Source organism: Giraffa tippelskirchi, chromosome X (assembly GCF_054371585.1).
Source record: "Giraffa tippelskirchi isolate mGirTip1 chromosome X, T2T-mGirTip1v1.2.pri, whole genome shotgun sequence".
NCBI lineage: Eukaryota > Metazoa > Chordata > Mammalia > Artiodactyla > Giraffidae > Giraffa > Giraffa tippelskirchi.
This window is the reverse complement of record NC_137289.1, coordinates 143,683,083-143,700,100: the sequence shown is the minus strand read 5'-3', so window position 1 is coordinate 143,700,100 and position 17,018 is coordinate 143,683,083. Positions and strand designations below refer to the sequence as shown.

Genomic DNA, 17,018 nt, shown 5'->3' with positions numbered 1-17,018 from the left:
GTTTCAATGATGTCACCAGCCATTGATGTCTAACACCTATACATTATCTGTGTATTCATCAGGAGTTGCAAAATGGTTATTTTTTAACTTTATCCATTCTTTTTCATTTATTAGTTGGAATACTTTTATGGAGAAAGATTCTCCTCATTTACTCTCTGTTACCTACTGGTATAGTTCATAGATGCTTACTCCTTGGAAGAAAAGTTATGACCAACCTAGACAGCATAGTAAAAAGCAGAGACATTACTTTGCCAACAAAGGTCCATCTAGTCAAGGCTATGGTTTTTCCAGTAGTCATGTATGGATGTGAGAGTTGGACTATAAAGAAAGCTGAGCGCTGAAGAATGATGCTTTTGAACTGTGGTGTTGGAGAAGACTCTTGAGAGTCCCTTGGACTGCAAGGAGATCCAACCAGTCCATCCTAAAGGAGATCAGTCCTGAATATTCATTGGAAGGACCAATGCTGAAGCTGAAACTCCAATACTTTGGCCACCTGATGTGAAGAACTGACTCATTTGAAAAGACCCTGATGCCAGGAAAGATTGAAGGGGAGAGAAGGGGACGACAGAGAATGAGATGGTTGGATGGCATCACCAACTCAATGGACATGAGTTTGAGTAAACTCTGGGAGTTGGTGATGGACAGGGAGGCTTGGCGAGCTGCAGTCCACGGGATCGCAAAGCGTCGGACACGACTGAGGGACTGAACTGAACAGTTCATAGAGGAAAGGTTGGATAAATCTCTGATTCACTTCATTTATCATTTTTTAAGACTACGAATTAGTGTCCTATCCTCCTATAAAGGTTACAATTATCATCATCATCATTCTGAATATTATTATGAACTCATGTATTTAAACATTTGATGGATTTCAGTCCATGGCAATTAGTATTATTCTTAGAGCTTATGTTTGGCCAGTGGGAGCCTCATCAAGTTGATTTCTAAGTCGTCTGATGTGATCCTGGATGCTTTTGAGAGTGTCCTTGCTTTCTGGTGTCAGAAGATGTTCCAGACTCTGTTGTGTCATGTCAGCCTTTTGATAGTGATGCTATTGTCCAGAAATGCCTGAAGCGCTCACCTGGGCCCCCACTACCTATGGCAGCCCTCAAACCAGAGCCAAAATTGTGGCTGGACGAGCCTTTATGGTTGTTATGATTACGAAATGTACCTTAGCAACGAGCCTCAGGGAACTTTGAAGGATGAGATTTATTACTCACAAATCTGGGAAGGTACCTGACATGCCCAAGGACCACACAGCCAGGTCACAGGTAGAGAGAGGAGGAGGAGGGTGTGCAGACCTGGGGCTCTACCTTTATTAGGGTCTAAAGGTAGGGATCTAGGGTTTCAAGGATTCACTCTTCAGCGGCAGATGGAAGGCATATGAGTGGCAGTGAGGGAGTGTGAAGGGAGAAACGGGGTCACTCAAGTGGTCAGTTGTCTAGGCCACCCAGGGCCTTTCTAAAAGGGGAACTTCACAGGTCGGAGTGGCCTGACTCCTTGTCTACTTGGTTTATTAGTAGCTTGTGTTGTACAACTGACATTGGGTTTATTCAAGATGGCTGTTTGTTTTTTTAATTGGAGGATAATTGCTTTACAATGTTGTGTTGGTTTCTGCCATGAGAGTGAAAAGTGAAAGTGAAAGTGAAACTCGCCCAGTTGTGTCCGACTCTTTGTGACCCTATGGACTATACAGTCCATGGAATTCTCCAGGAATACTGGAGTGGGTAGCCGGTCCCTTCTCCAGGGGATCTTCCTAACCCAGGGATCAAACCCAGGGATCAGGTCTCCTGCTTGGGAGGCAAATTCTTTACCGCTGAGCCACCTGGGAAGCCCCGGTTTCTGCCCTAGATTAACATGAGTCAGCCATGGGTTTACATATGTCCCCTCCCTCTTGAATCTCCCTCCCACCTCCCACCCCATCCCACCCCTCTAGGTTGTCACAGAACACCAGATTTGAGCCTCCTGTGCTATGCAGCAAATTCCCACTGTCTATCGATTTTATATATGGTAATATATATGTTTCAGTGCTACTCTCTCATTTATTCCCACTCTCTCCTTCCCCCATCATGTCCGTAAGTCCATTCTCTATGTCTGTGTCTCTATTCTTACCCTGCATGTAGGTTTATCAATACCAATTTTCTAGATACCATATATATGGGTTAATATATGATATTTGTTTTTCTCTTTCTGATTTACTTCACTCTGTATAACAGGCTCTAGGTTCATCCCCCTCACCAGAACTGACTCAAATTTGTTGTTTTTTATGGCTGAGTAATGTTCCATTGTATATATGTACAACAACTTCTTTATCCATTGAGATAGCTGTCTTTGAAATGGGTACCTTGACAATCAAGAGCCTTATGTCAGGCAATTATCATTCAGGTTCATCTTGTATATTTCCTGGGCCAGACTTGTAGTCAGTTGTTTCTCCAAGAAGTTTTTTAGTGAGGAATAATTAATTAGTCCAGTCTGGTCACTGGGGATATTCATTGCTACTGAGTCAGTCACTGTTTCTAGTCCATTTCAGTGATTCAAGCCTGGGAGCAGGATGAGGTAGTCCATACATGTGCACACACACATAAAATCTCACAAGCTCATAATGATACTTCCAATTCAAATATAAGAATACAGAACTTTGACTTAAGCATTTCTCCATTACATTTATAACTCCTTTCTTCCACACCAAGCATCCTGGTTTTCCAAGACAAAGGACATAATGTAATTAGAATACCCCAAATGTAATCTGTAATTGTTTGCTTTATCTCACATTAAACATCAAATGACCTCAGAATAACAGTCCTCACACTCCCACCAATATGATTATTGAAACATTAAAAAAAACCCATAAATGCTGTCTCCATTTTCTCCCAATTTAAAAAATAGTTGTGCTGTACCTTGTCAGAGCGTGCAGCCCTTACATACGATACACTGTCCTTCCATTACACTAGCCCTCATTTGGTCGGCTTTGTCTAATATAGGAATCAGTAACTATGTGGCTGTCAGACACTAAAAATGTGGGACTAAAGAATGGAATTTTATTTTACTTAATTTTAACTTAAACTTTTGCCTTTGAGTGTGTGAAATATCGCTAGTGCAACTGATGAACTAAATTTCTTCTTTTATTTTCATTTAAATTATAATTGTATGTGCGGCTGGTAGCTACCATATTGGACAGCACAGATCTAGAGAGAGAAAGAGATGAACGAATCTACAAGGGTAACAAAATAAAATAAAAACTATAAAGATAAATCAGTCCATCCCAAAGAACTCACAAGTGAGTTTGAGCTGGAGGGTAAGAAGGCTTGAAAGAAATGGTGCTCAATTCTGTGAAATAGTTGATGACCTGAGATGGCCAGAGCCTGCCCCCAAGTAGTCTGATTCAATTGGTCCAGTGGGAGTCAATGGACTCTTCCAAACTTGGTGGAAATTTTTAAAAGGTTATTGAGATATTAAGTGCAGAAATATTGACAGGAGTGAAGCAGAGAAAACAGAAAGGGAGAAACCACAGGACTCATTTCAGCAAAGTGGAAATCTTTAGATGGTTGTTAAAAACTGGGGTGAATAAAAGAGACAGAGATGCGGTTAAAACAGAAGTTTTCATACAGCGCTACCAAAGGTCATGCAGGCCAAAGGGACCCCCTCTTAGTCCGCCAACGTTAAATTACCTGATTCCAGTCTCTGGCTTGGAGAAGGCAATGTCACCCTACTCCAGTACTCTTGCCTGGAGAATCCCAGGGACGGCGGAGCCTGGTGGGCTGCTATCTATGGGGTCACACAGAGTCGGACATGACTGAGGTGACTTAGCAGTAGTAGTAGTCTCTGGCTGGATGAGAACCACTGCTCTGGGGGAAGTTTCTCAAGCCTGAAAGAGCAGGCAAATCACCTGGGGCTTTGGTAAAATGCAAACCCTGATTCAGTAAATCTGAGCTGAGACCTGAGATTCTGCTTTTCTTTTTCTTTTTTTGGTCAGTGGAATGTAAATTGACACTTTGGGCTTACTAGAATAATCTAGCACAAGCTACCAAAATTAAAAATATCTATTTGCCCGACCCAGAATTCCCCCAAAGGTATTATTACCTGAAAACTGGATTCCCCTCTCAGTGGGTATCAAAAGGCACAGCCAAGCCAAAGATCAGGAGAAAGATTTATTAATTGCAGCAAGTAAGGAGAACACCAGGGACCTTTCCTAAAGCAGTGTCTCCCCAACAGCACAACTGGGGCAATTTTAAGCCAAGGGTTCATGTGTATTCATGAAGGGGCTTTGGGCAGTCAACAGAGTCCAAGCTTGATTGAAGTCATGAGGGTCATACAGGTCAACATTATCATACCTTAGATTCCAGTTGATCTGGTGGTTGAGCACTTCAGGCTACTGTTTACTATTGAAGCAGACCTGGGGATCTTTACAACTGATTTTTAAAAATTCTTTTTTAATTGAAGTACAGTTGAGAGTCCCTTGGACTGCAAGGAGATCAAACCAGTTAATCATAAAGGAAATTAACCCTGAATAGTCATTGGAAGGACTGATGTTGAAGCTGAAGCTTCAATCCTTTGGCCACCTGATTCAAAGAGTTGACTCATTGGAGAAGACCCTGACGCTGGAAAGGATTGAGGACAGGAGGAGAAGGGGACAACAGGAGGAGAAGGGGACAACAGAGGATGAGACGTTGGATGACATCACCGACTCAATGGACATGAGTTGGAACAAGCTCTGGGAGATGGTGAAGGACAGGGAAGCCTGGCGTCCTGCAGTCCATGGGGTCGCAAAGAGTCGAACACAACTAAGTGACTGAACAACAATAGTAGTCAATTTACAGTGTTGCGTTAGTTTCGGGTGTGCAGAACAGTGATTCATATATATATTCTTTTTCACATTCTTCTCACTGATAAGTTAGTACACAATGTTGAATATAGTTTCCCAAGCTATACAGTAGGTTCTTTTTGGTTATCTGTTTTATATATGTATACAAAATACATATATATTATATATATATATATATATTGTAGTGTGCATATGTTAATACTAAACTTCTATTTTATCCCTTCTCCCCTCACCTCTTCCCCTTTGGTAATTATAAGTTTGTTTTCTATGTTTACTGGTCTATTTCTTCACCTGATCTTTGCTGTTGTTACTTCTCTTGCATTATAGCAGGCATTGTTTCTGCATTCTTTTTTTCCCTTAAAATCATTAATGATTGAGACCTGTTCAAGGGCAAGCATTGTGGCCAGGCCTAGATCACAAAATGGCTTAAGCCAAATATGGCTCCTCTTATGTCAAGAAAGCCTTGCCTGCTTCATTCTCCAGGGAACCATTACCCTGTCTGCTTACAGTCTTTCTCTTGTGGGTATACACAGGTTTAAAAATGACAAACATATGCATAATTCATTGCATTAGAGTTTGTACAGCAACCTAAATGTCCATCAATAGGCAACTGTCTAAATAAATGATGATGCACCCATAGAATGCCATAGAAAACTACAGACTTCAAACACAATAAGGTCATTCATGTGTACTAACAGGAAATAATTTGTAAATGACCCTGCTACATGGAAATAAGGAAGTAGAAACTATGTAAATATTGACATTTTTATTGATACAGACCAGGCAAGAATTTGTAAGAATCTGGGAATAGTGGTTGCCTCCAAGGGGGAGAATTGGGAGATGGGTATCAGATGAAAACCAGATCCAATAATTCAAGACTTTATTCAGAAAGATTGTAGTGATGGGGTGCAAGAGATGATTATAACAGGAAGAACACCTCAGTACAGATCTGCCGGCTCTCAAGGGTTAGACAGGAAGGGGTCTTCCTCCATAGGGAAGGACCAGGTAAGGCAGTACACGGGGACAGTCCTCCAAGAATGCCTGCACCAGAAGCCTTGCCTGTCCTCAGGAGGGTTATCTATTGGTTCAAGCTGAGGGGATTCCAGGGTCTCGGGAAAAGAGAGGAATTTCACCAAAGTTTGGTTGTCAAGCATTTTGTTCTGATGGATCACTGGGGACAACAGTTTGGCAAATCATTTTTAAGGCGAAAAAGCATTTCGAGCCTGTATCTGGCCTTGTAGTACATCACAAGGGTTTTGTGCATGAGTCTCATCTAAGTCCTATGGGGAAAGGTGGTTCTTTGCAGTAAGCCTTTTCCTGGAACACAAAAGCATAGGGATATTTCTTAACTTTCTACCATTTCCATGCACACAGGGCTCCAGGAGAGATCAATGCCCTTGTTGCAGAGAGAGGAAACAGGGTGTGTTTTTCATGGCATATGTACTTTGTACTTGTGAATTTTATCTGTCCAAAAATTAGTTTTTGGACTTCCCTGGTAGTCCAGTGGTCAAGACTCTGTGCTTCCACTGCAGCGGGCATGGGTTTGATTCCTGATCAGGGAAGTTCTACATGCCACATGGTGTGGCAAAAACAATAAAATTAGAAGTTTAAACAAACACAAAATTTAAAAATAAACTTTAAATAAGAGAAGACCGAAAATTCCAGAAACCTCTTTCTTGGGCAATGTTTCTTTTCTTTTTTTAACCTGCCTGACTTCAGACTCTACTACAAAGCCACAGTCATCAAGACAGTATGGTACTGGCACAAAGATAGAAATATAGATCAATGGAACAAAATAGAAAGCCCAGAGATAAACCCACGCACATATGGACACCTTATCTTCGACAAAGGAGGCAAGAATATACAATGGAGAAAAGACAACCTCTTTAACAAGTGGTGCTGGGAAAACTGGTCAACCACTTGTAAAAGAATGAAACTAGAACACTTCCTAACACCGTACACAAAAATAAACTCAAAATGGATTAAAGATCTAAACGTAAGACCAGAAACAATAAAACTCCTAGAGGAAAACATAGGCAAAACACTCTCCGACATAAATCACAGCAGGATCCTCCATGACCCACCTCCCAGAATATTGGAAATAAAAGCAAAAATAAACAAATGGGACCTAATTAAAATTAAAAGCTTTTGCACAACAAAGGAAACTATAAACAAGGTGAAAAGACAGCCTTCAGAATGGGAGAAAATAATAGCAAATGAAGCAACAGACAAACAATTAATCTCAAAAATATACAAGCAACTTCTGCAGCTGAATTCCCGAAAAATAAATGACCCAATCAAAAAATGGGCCAAAGAACTAAACAGACATTTCTCCAAAGAAGACATACAGATGGCTAACAAACACATGAAAAGATGCTCAACATCACTCATTATTAGAGAAATGCAAATCAAAACCACAATGAGGTATCATTTCACACCAGTCAGAATGGCTGCTATCCAAAAGTCTACAAGCAATAAATGCTGGAGAGGGTGTGGAGAAAAGGGAACCCTCTTACACTGTTGGTGGGAATGCAAACTAGTACAGCCACTATGGAGAACAGTGTGGAGATTCCTTAAAAAACTGGGAATAGAACTGCCATATGACCCAGCAATCCCACTGCTGGGCATATACACCGAGGAAACCAGAATTGAAAGAGACGCGTGTACCCCAATGTTCATCGCAGCACTGTTTACAATAGCCAGGACATGGAAGCAACCTAGATGTCCATCAGCAGATGAATGGATAAGGAAGCTGTGGTACATATACACAATGGAATATTACTCAGCCATTAAAAAAAATACATTTGAACCGGTTCTACTGAGATGGATGAAACTGGAGCCCATTATACAGAGTGAAGTAAGCCAGAAAGAAAAACAACAATACAGTATACTAATGCATATATATGGAATCTGAAAGATGGTAACGATAACCCTATATGCGGGACAGAATGAGAGACACAGATGCATGGAACAATTTTATGGACTCTGAGGGAGAAGGTGAGGGTGGGACGTTCTGGGAGAATGGCATTGAGACATGTGTATTGTCATATGTGAAACAGAGCACCATTCCATGTTCGATGCATGTGACAAGGGCTCGGGGCCGGGGCAGTGGGATGATCCAGAGGGATGGGAGGGGGAGGGAGGTGGGTGGGGGGTTCGGGAAGGGGAACACATGTAAACCCATGGCTGATTCTTGTCAATGTATGGCAAAAACTATTACAATATTGTAAAGTAATTAGCCCCCAAGTAAAATAAATAAATTTATAAAAAAAAAAATAAATAAATAAAAAAATAAATACAGCAGTGTATATGTGTCCCTCCCAAACTCCCTAACTATCCCTTTTCCTCACTCTTCCCCCCTGGTTACCATAAGTTCATTCTCGAACTCTGTTCATATTTTGTAAACAAGTTCATTTGTATCATTTCTTTTTAGATTCCACATATATGGGATATTATATGATATTTCTCCTTCTCCATCTGACTTAATTCACTCAGTATGACAATATCTAGGCCCATCCATGTTGCTACAAATGGCATTATTTCATTCTTTTTTATGACTGAGTAATGTTTCATTGTGTGTGTGTGTGTGTGTGTGTGTGTGTGTGTATACACCTCATCTTCTTTATCCATTCACCTGTCAGTGGACACTTAGGTTGTTTCCACGTCTTGGCTGTTGTAAACAGTGACGCAGTGAACACCAGGGTGCATGTATCTGTGGCCAGTGTTTCTTAGAACTTTGATGAAAGCACTGAGGTTAGAAACTTTCCAGTGTTTTGATGGCTCGGTTCTGAGTCTCCCTGCTACACATGGGAGGGATGCTGTGTGGGTGGAGGTGGCGCGCTGCTGGGTGCAGAATGCACCCTCTCTCTCTGGGTTTGATTGTGCAGATAGGCATTCTACTCCCCACAAATGTGCCAAGTTTTCTTATCTCCGCCTCATACACAAGAACAAATCATGAACGAAGAGACAAACTGGAGCCCAAGTATATGTGAATAGAGCATTCCTGGTCCTCTGTTGAAAGGGATTTTGCTGAAGCCCTGTGGTTGTCACAGGGAGCCCTTGTGAAGCTGACTGAAGACAATGTGGCAGAGCTGGAGGATCTTCGCTCAGCACTGGGGACTACTCTTTCTGAAATCTTCATTTTCGACCTCAGCCAGCAGTCTTACCATGCCCTCACCAGTGAGTCAGTGTTCCAGCCTTCAGGCGCATAGGCAGCGTTTGCACTCCTAAAGATGCTGGTCTTGTCAGGACCCAGGTTGTATAGAGCATTTCTTCACTTGATCTACCTCTTCTGAGCACCAGAAACATGATATCAGTCACCAGTTAAAGCTCACCAGTCCAGTGGTGTTAACAATGCTTTAAAGCTTCTTTTACTAAAGATAACATAATAGCTAAATAAGTAAACCTACTCTCAGGAAATGAACTCTGTACAGATTTCTAAATACAGTTTTCCCTCAGTATCTGCAGGGAATTGGTTCTAGGACATCCCACCCCCAACCCTTCGGATACCAAGATCCATGGATGCCCAAGTCCCTTATATAAAATAGGGCAGTACTGTGAAAGGAAAAGCAAAGTGGAGTCAGTATTGCTAAGTGTGTGTGTGTGTGCACTCAGTCGTGGCCAACTCTTTGCAACCCCATGGACTGGAGCCCGCCAGGCTACTCTATGAGACTTCCCAGGGAAAAATACTGGAGTGGGTTGCCATTTCCTTCTCCTGGGGATCTTCCCAACCCAGGGTTCGAACCCGTATCTCCTGCCATCTCCTGCATTGGGAGGTGGATTCTTTACCACTGTGTCAACTGGGAAGCCCAGTATTGCTAAGAGAGCTGTCTAAAATGGGGCCAGGAGGCCACTGAGGAGGTGGTTTTACATCTCAGCCCAGATGGAATCTGAACTTTTGACCACTTTTTGTCTTAACGCAAGCATCCAGAACATCTGTACAATGTTCCAGAAATTTCAGATACTTATGGGATCCTTATCCTAAATAACTTGTGACAGCCTAGCCCTTAAGGACAAATACATCCTTTTTGTATCAGAACCAATCATAACTCTTGCAGGACAACTTTAATAACCTCGTGACTTTTGCCTTTCTCTTCCCCAGGTCAGTCTTCATTTTATCTGAATCTGTGTCTCCTGAATTGAAATTTCTTACACCCCGAGACCTCTCTTGGAGAAGAAAATGGCAACGCACTCCAATATTCTTGCCTGGGAAATCCCATGGGCCAAGGAGTCTAGCATGCTGCAGTCCATGGAGTCATAAAGAGTCAGACATGACTTAGGAACTAAACAAGAAGTAAAGCTGTTTGTTCTTTGCAGCTTTGATACTGATTATGGTTCAATAGCATTTGCATATAACCTGCTCAATCCTTCCGTAGAGTTTAAACCATCTCTAGATTACTTATAATACTAACACAATGGAAAATGCTGCAGAAATAGTTGCCAGACTGTGCAAATTCACGTTTTGCTTCTTGGAACTTTCAGGAATTTTTTTGTCTGAATATTTTTGACCCATGGTTGGTTGAATCCATGGATTTGGAACATGTGGGTACAGAGAGCTGACTGTAGTGAGCAAATAGAGACTGAGCAGAACAAGGCTGGAGCTGGACTAGTGCGTACGTGTGCTCGTTGTGTCCAACTTTTTGTGACCCCATGGACCATAGCCCGCCAGGCTCCTCTGTCCATGGGATCTCCCAGGCAGGAATACTGGAGTGGGTTGCCATGCCCTCCTCCAGGGGATCTTCTCCACCTAGGGGTCCAACCTGCAGAAGAGAGACTAGCTGTGACATCAACTCCCAAGTCCGCTTCAGATGGGAATGCTGATTCTGAAACAGAAAGGCCTGAGAATGTCATAAGCACGTGCCTTGCTGACCTCTACCTGCAGGAGCCTAGTTAACTAAGGGCCCCAGCGGCTGTGCTCTGAACACCATCTCAGCATCTGCGCTGAGGCCGTGCCTCCTGGGTGGGCTCCCCGCCAGTGGCCAAGTGTGACAGGACCCTGGGGCAGCCTGTTACCGGGAGACACACTTTCTTCTGTTGGTGGACTTGGGCTCCAAGACACCCGAGCAGCTTGGCTGACCCTTTCTTAATCTGCACGGGAGTCTAGGGTGCTTCCACCAGCCTGCCCTCCTGCTCCCCTTCACTTGGGTCTGACCTCCGTCAAGGACTGAGGTGGCTCCAGAGCTCCCCAGTGTCCCCCTCAATTTCTCCCACAGGCGTTTGCCCTCCTAAAATCCTCGCATGATGAAGCCCATCTCGAATGCTTCACAGAAGACCTACACTAACACAGGGCCCCACCCAGATTCTTGGTTCTGTTTGTGGTCCTTGCGCCTCATGACCCCACACTGGGGGGTGTTTTGTGCCAGCCTCACCTGTATGGTTTCTTTTATTTAAATGCTCTGTCTCAATTATAAGGACCCCTGGTGGCTCAGACGGTAACAATCCACCTGCCATGCAGGAAACCTGGGTTTGATCCCCAGGTTGGGACAATCCCCTGGAGGAGGGAATGGCAACCCACTCCTGTATTCTTGCCTGGAGAATCCCATGGACAGAGGAGCCTGGTGGGCTTCAGTCCCTGGGGTCACAAATAATCAGACACGACTGATAACAAGTCTTAGTCTGTGATTTCTTTTCAGAGAGTGTACATCCTTTATTGGTTGTGTTTTTAAGATTTAGATTCTGCCGTCCCTAACTGTTATGGCACAGATTTGAGAAATTCCAGCACATTACATCTCAACTTTGATACAGGCTGGAAAACACTGGCTGCCATTCCCCAGTGACTTAGCAGGTCTTTTGTTCGTCTCAGGACATTCTGGGCTTTGCCTTTCTAAGTTGGGTGGAAGCTGTTGAAGTGGGTTAAAGTTGTAGGAATTTTTGGTGCACGTGAGAGCAAATTACAGATTGAAAATGACCCCCGAAGTTTCCCCTGGCCCAGAAGTCACTGACTGGGTGATAATTCAGGTGTCTGATTCCAGTGTACTCACTGACTGGTTTACTACTTAACTCCATTTACAGTCATTGTGGGGCTACAGGCATTTGGGTCATATCGTTTCAGTTCATTGCAAATTATGTTGTTGGAGTGGAATTTTGCTACATCGAATATTGAATAATATTAGTGGAAAACATTTTGAGTTCAAGAACGTGTTCATTTTGAAAATGAGTCATTTGTACATAGAAAATAGTAATACTATCTCCAGGAAGGGATACTGAGTGACAAGAGGACAGGGGCAAAGGGGAGGCTGAGTTTTGGCTTAAAGAGTCTTTAAAGAGTCCATATGTATGTATAGGGGCTTCCCAGGTGGCTCAGTGTGTAAAAAATATGCCTGCAGTGCAGGAGATGCAGGAGACGTGGGTTCGATCCCTGAGTTGGGTAGATCCCCTGCAGGAGGAAATGGCAATCCACTCCAGTATTCTTGTATGGAGAACCCCCATGGACAGAGGAGCCTGGTGGGCTACAGTCCAGGCGGTCGCAAAGAGTCAGACACAACTGAAGCGACTGAGCACACACGCATATATGTATAGGCATGAAAGTACCTCAGAGAGAAGGTAACTATCCGTAACGTGACAATGTTCTTCCCACTGAAAAAGTGAAATATCCCTATGTCTTTAAAAGCTGTTGGCATTTTAGAGGGGAAAAGGTTGCTAACAGAGAGGTACAGCATTTCTAAACTAACATATGGAAAGTATTATTGACCAAGAAGTGAAAGAGTCCTGAATTACATCCAGGAGATCTCCCTGGTTATAATTATAAACACAAAATCATCAATGTATAAATGCAGAAATACGAAGCCCTCAGCTCTTGGCCAGAGGTCAGCAGAGATTTTTTTTTCCATTCCAAAGCCAATGATTTATATTTATAACACTTCCAAGTTGAAACTAGCATTCTCATTACATTTATTCATAAAAATGATAAATGGGCCCTTTCCTGATGAATGAGCAGATTTTCTAGTTTCAATGGAAATAAAGTACAAAAGAGGGAAAATGTCACTGAGCAAAGACCTATGTTCCTTTTCTTTCTGGACTGACAATTCAAAGTGACATGAAAAATGGGTGTGGGGCACACATTTCAGGGCTCCTCAGGGAAGAGTTTCAAGTGTGGCAAAGTGCACTAAACCACTGAGTTTAACTTTCTGAATGGAGGCCGAGCCAGCCCTGTGAGGAGAAGAGCAGCGACACGGTCTGGAATAATAATACCAGACCTTGGAACATATAAGGCAGTGCCTATGAGGTTGCCAGCCCATGACACTGTGATAGGAACTGCCGCTGTCAGACCTGAAGGGTTAGCAGAGGTCAATCAGCCACTCTTTCTGGGTTGCTAGCTCAATTGGTCCTCGTAAAGTGAGTTGCCTTTCCAAATCTATAGTTCTTCATCTTTATCAGTGCTCCTTTTGTATTTCTCCAGCTTCCACAATTCCCTGTCTCTCTCAATTCTTCATCTCTTCCAGAATTCTCCATTCCCTCCCCCAGTTTCCTATATTTCCTACAATTCTTGATCTCTCCATGATTCTTTTTGCTCTTTTATAATTCTCTTTTCCCCCATTTCTTACTCACTCCCCCATCACTGCTTCTCTGATAATTTCTCATTCTCTGGCCCAATTCCAGGCAGCCCCTACGATTCCCTATTTTTCCTCAATTCCACAAAGCCCTCTCTCACTCATCACTGTTCCCCTACAATCCCCAGTGGCCCCCATAATCCCCATCACTCCCACAATTCTGTGTACCCTCCACTATTCCCCATGGCCCCCACAATCCCCCACTTGCTCCCACAATTCCATGCAACCTCTCCACATAAGTTTCTCCCACAATGCCATCTAGCCCCCACAATCCCTTACTCGTGCCCTCAATTCCTCATTGTCTCCACAAGTCACTGTTTCTCCCAAAATTTCTCATTCTTTCCCACAATTCCATGTTTTCTCTCCCATTTTTTCCTGTCAGGCAGTTCTCTATTCTCTTTCCCAGTTATCTATTCTCTAGCAATTCTTCATTCTTTCTCACAATTCCCAACTCTCACAAGTCCCTGTTTTTTCCATAGTTCCATACAGCTCCTTCAGTCTCCATTCACTTCCACAGTTCCATATCTCATCTATAATCCTCTATCCTAAAATACTCCGTGTTCTCTTGGTATTTTCCCATTCTTCCACACAGTTCTCCATTTTTCTCTCACAATTATGTTTCCTCTTAATATTCTCCATTTACTCTCACACTTCTATTTCTCTGTGTTGATTCTCCATTCTCTTTTAAAATTCTGTTTTCTCCCACAGCTCTCACAATTTTCCATTCTTTCCCACAATTCCTTATTGCTCCCACAATTCTGTGTTTTCCCCCACAGCTGTTTATTATACGACTTGACACAGAATTTGGTAACTGTGTTTTAAACTGTGTATTTCTCCTACCTATGAGTTTTATGAAGTCAGAAAATACATTTTATTAGTTGTTTAACCCCTGTGTCTGTGCTGGTCACAGTGCATCCTGAACACAGGTACCAGTTCACACACTGTTCTATGAGATGAGCCTGTGCTAGAATGGAGCCCAATTTCCTTCATCAATAAAATCTTACTATGAAAAAAAAAGTCATCCTGATAAACACTGCTGAGTGGTATATCAGATGTACGTTTTGGTATAAGCTTTGTGTCTCAGCTTAGACCAGTAACTTGCACTTCCTGGACTGGCAGTCGGGTAGCACTGCCCTCTATCACTTATAGTCTGGATCCTATGGTATGAAGGAGCAATCACTGAAGCAGTAAGAAAGCAGTAAAGGGATAAAGGAATTAATCTTGAAAAGCCTCATTCATTCACCTGTACTTATGGAGCATCTGTGACCTGCCAAGTTCTGTGTTAAGTGCTAGGAATACAAAAGTGAACACGCTGAACAGAGTCCCTGCGTGAGGGCCAGTCCTCTTTACCAGGGCACAGGATCCCTATCTCCTTGCTCAGAACTGTGTCTGCACTGACCACGGCCACCTTCTTGTGCTCAATACCAAACCCAGGGCATCCACTGTGGGCCTGGACACGTGAAAGTCTCCCACTGGCAAAGTGAAAGAGCCTGTGAAGGAGGCCATTGGTGCAGGAATCCATCACGTTGACTGTGCCTGTGTCTTATCAGAAGAAGAATAAGATGGGGGAAGCCATATGAGAGAAGGTTGTGAAGTACGGGGACCTCTTCATCATGAACAATTTATGGTCCATCTTCTTTGAAAGAAGCTGGTGAAGGAAATCTGTCAGAAGATCCTTAAGGATTTAAAACTGGACCATCTGGACATTTATCTTAATGGCTGGGATTCCAGCCTGGGGAAGACTTTTCCCCAAACACAAGAAAGATGATGTCCTCACCAGTAAAATAGCATTCTTGGAAGCCTGGGAGACCATGGTGGGGCTGGTGGGTGAGGGGGTAGGTGAAAGCCATTGGAATCTCCAACTTTAGCAACTTCCAGATCAACGGCCTCTTTATTTAACTTAAAAAAAAAATCTTTTTAAAATTGAAGTATAGGGACTTCCCTGGTGGTTGAGTGGCTAAAACTCCGTGCTCCCAATGCAGGGGGCCTGGGTTTGATCCCTGATCAGGGAACTAGATCCCACATGCCACAACGAAGAGTTCACATGCTGCAACTAAGAACCAGCACAGCCAGATAAATAAATAAAAAAAATTTTTAAATGAAGTATGGTTGACCTACAATGTTGTGTTAATTTCTGCTGTACAGCAAAGTAGTTCAGATATATATATATTCACAAATATGCATATTAATATAGATATATATACACACACTCACACATCTTTTCTTAAACAATTCTTTTCCATTATGACTTATAGGATACTGAATATGTTGTCTGTACTCTACAGTAGTACCTTCTTGTATGTTCAGACACACAATGCTGTTGAGCAGACCCGGAATGAAATACAGAGACTAACCAGATCGTCACCCCTACTTCATACAGGAAGGAGGACTGGAGCTGGTAATGGCACTCCAGGGGCATAACTGTCATACTATACAGCCCTGTGGTGTGTGTGTGTGTGTGCTCAGTCGAGTCTGACTTTTTGCAACCCCATGGACTGCAGTCTTCCAAGCTCCTCTGTCCATGGAATTTTCCAGGCAAGAATACTGGAGTGGGTTGCCATGCCCTCCTCCAGGGGATCTTCCTGACCCAGGGCTCGAACCCTCAGCTCCTATGTCTCCTGCATTGGCAGACGAGTTCTTTACCACTAGTACCACCTGGGATGCCTGCATAGCCCTCTGGGCTCTCCAGATAAACCTCAGGCCAACCCAGAGGACTCTTCCCTACTGGAAGATCCCAAGATTAAGGAGATTGCTGCAAAGCACAAAAACTGCAGGCCAGGTTCTGATCCGGTCCCCCATCCAGAGAAATGTGGTTTTAATCCCCAAGTCTGTGACACAAACATGCATTGTTGAGAACTTCAGGCCTTGACTTTTACATTGAACGATGAGATAGTGATCACACTCAGCTTCAACAGAAACTGGAGGCCCTGCGCCATGAACCCTCTGTCCCATTTGGAGGATTTTCCCTTCAGTGCAGAATATTGCAGCTGAATCTCCCCAAAAAATTGCCCAGCAGATGTTCTATGTTCACTGAAGTCACACTCTCCCCACCAGAGTCCTCATTTAGCTGAGCTAATCTGAGATCATAGTGAGCCTGGCTCCTCTGAGGCCAGAATCTAGGCAGTGCTGTATCTTGTATGTTCCACTGGGAGCAGATTATCACAAGGAGATAGGATTCAGATAAGCAGATTACAATTTTTTTTTCCACTTACTTGATTTGAACACCAGGGGAACTCTGCTAATGCTGAGAATACAAAGATTAAAGAATAAGGAAGAATCGTGTGAAAAAAAAAGTCCCCGCTCTTATGCTTTTATGGAATTTACTAGTAGACGAATAGATCAGCCCACCCATGAACAATCCAGTGCACAAACAGATAAGTAATTTCAAAATGTGAAACATCACGAGAAAAATGAAACAGGTAGTGTGACGGAGATGGAGGGGTGGTCCTGCCCAGCTCCTGGGATCTTGTTAGAAATGCTAACCTCAGTGCCTTCCCCCCACTACCCCCAGCTTGTCCTCCATCACCACCACCACCCACCCCGACCACTGACTGAGTCCACGTCTGCCTTGTAACAGGCTCCGAGATCGGCTTGCACAGGACAGATTGAGATCCTGAATACAGCTTCAGCTATGGGTGTCAGGAAGACCT

At 43.2% G+C, this 17,018-nt stretch overlaps 1 pseudogene; it reads left to right on the top strand.

Annotated features, from left to right (window-relative positions):
* The window catches only part of LOC145535784 (aldose reductase-related protein 2-like), a 32,140-nt pseudogene extending 16,873 nt beyond the window's left edge, over positions 1-15,267 (top strand).
* The last annotated feature ends 1,751 nt before the right edge of the window (positions 15,268-17,018 follow it).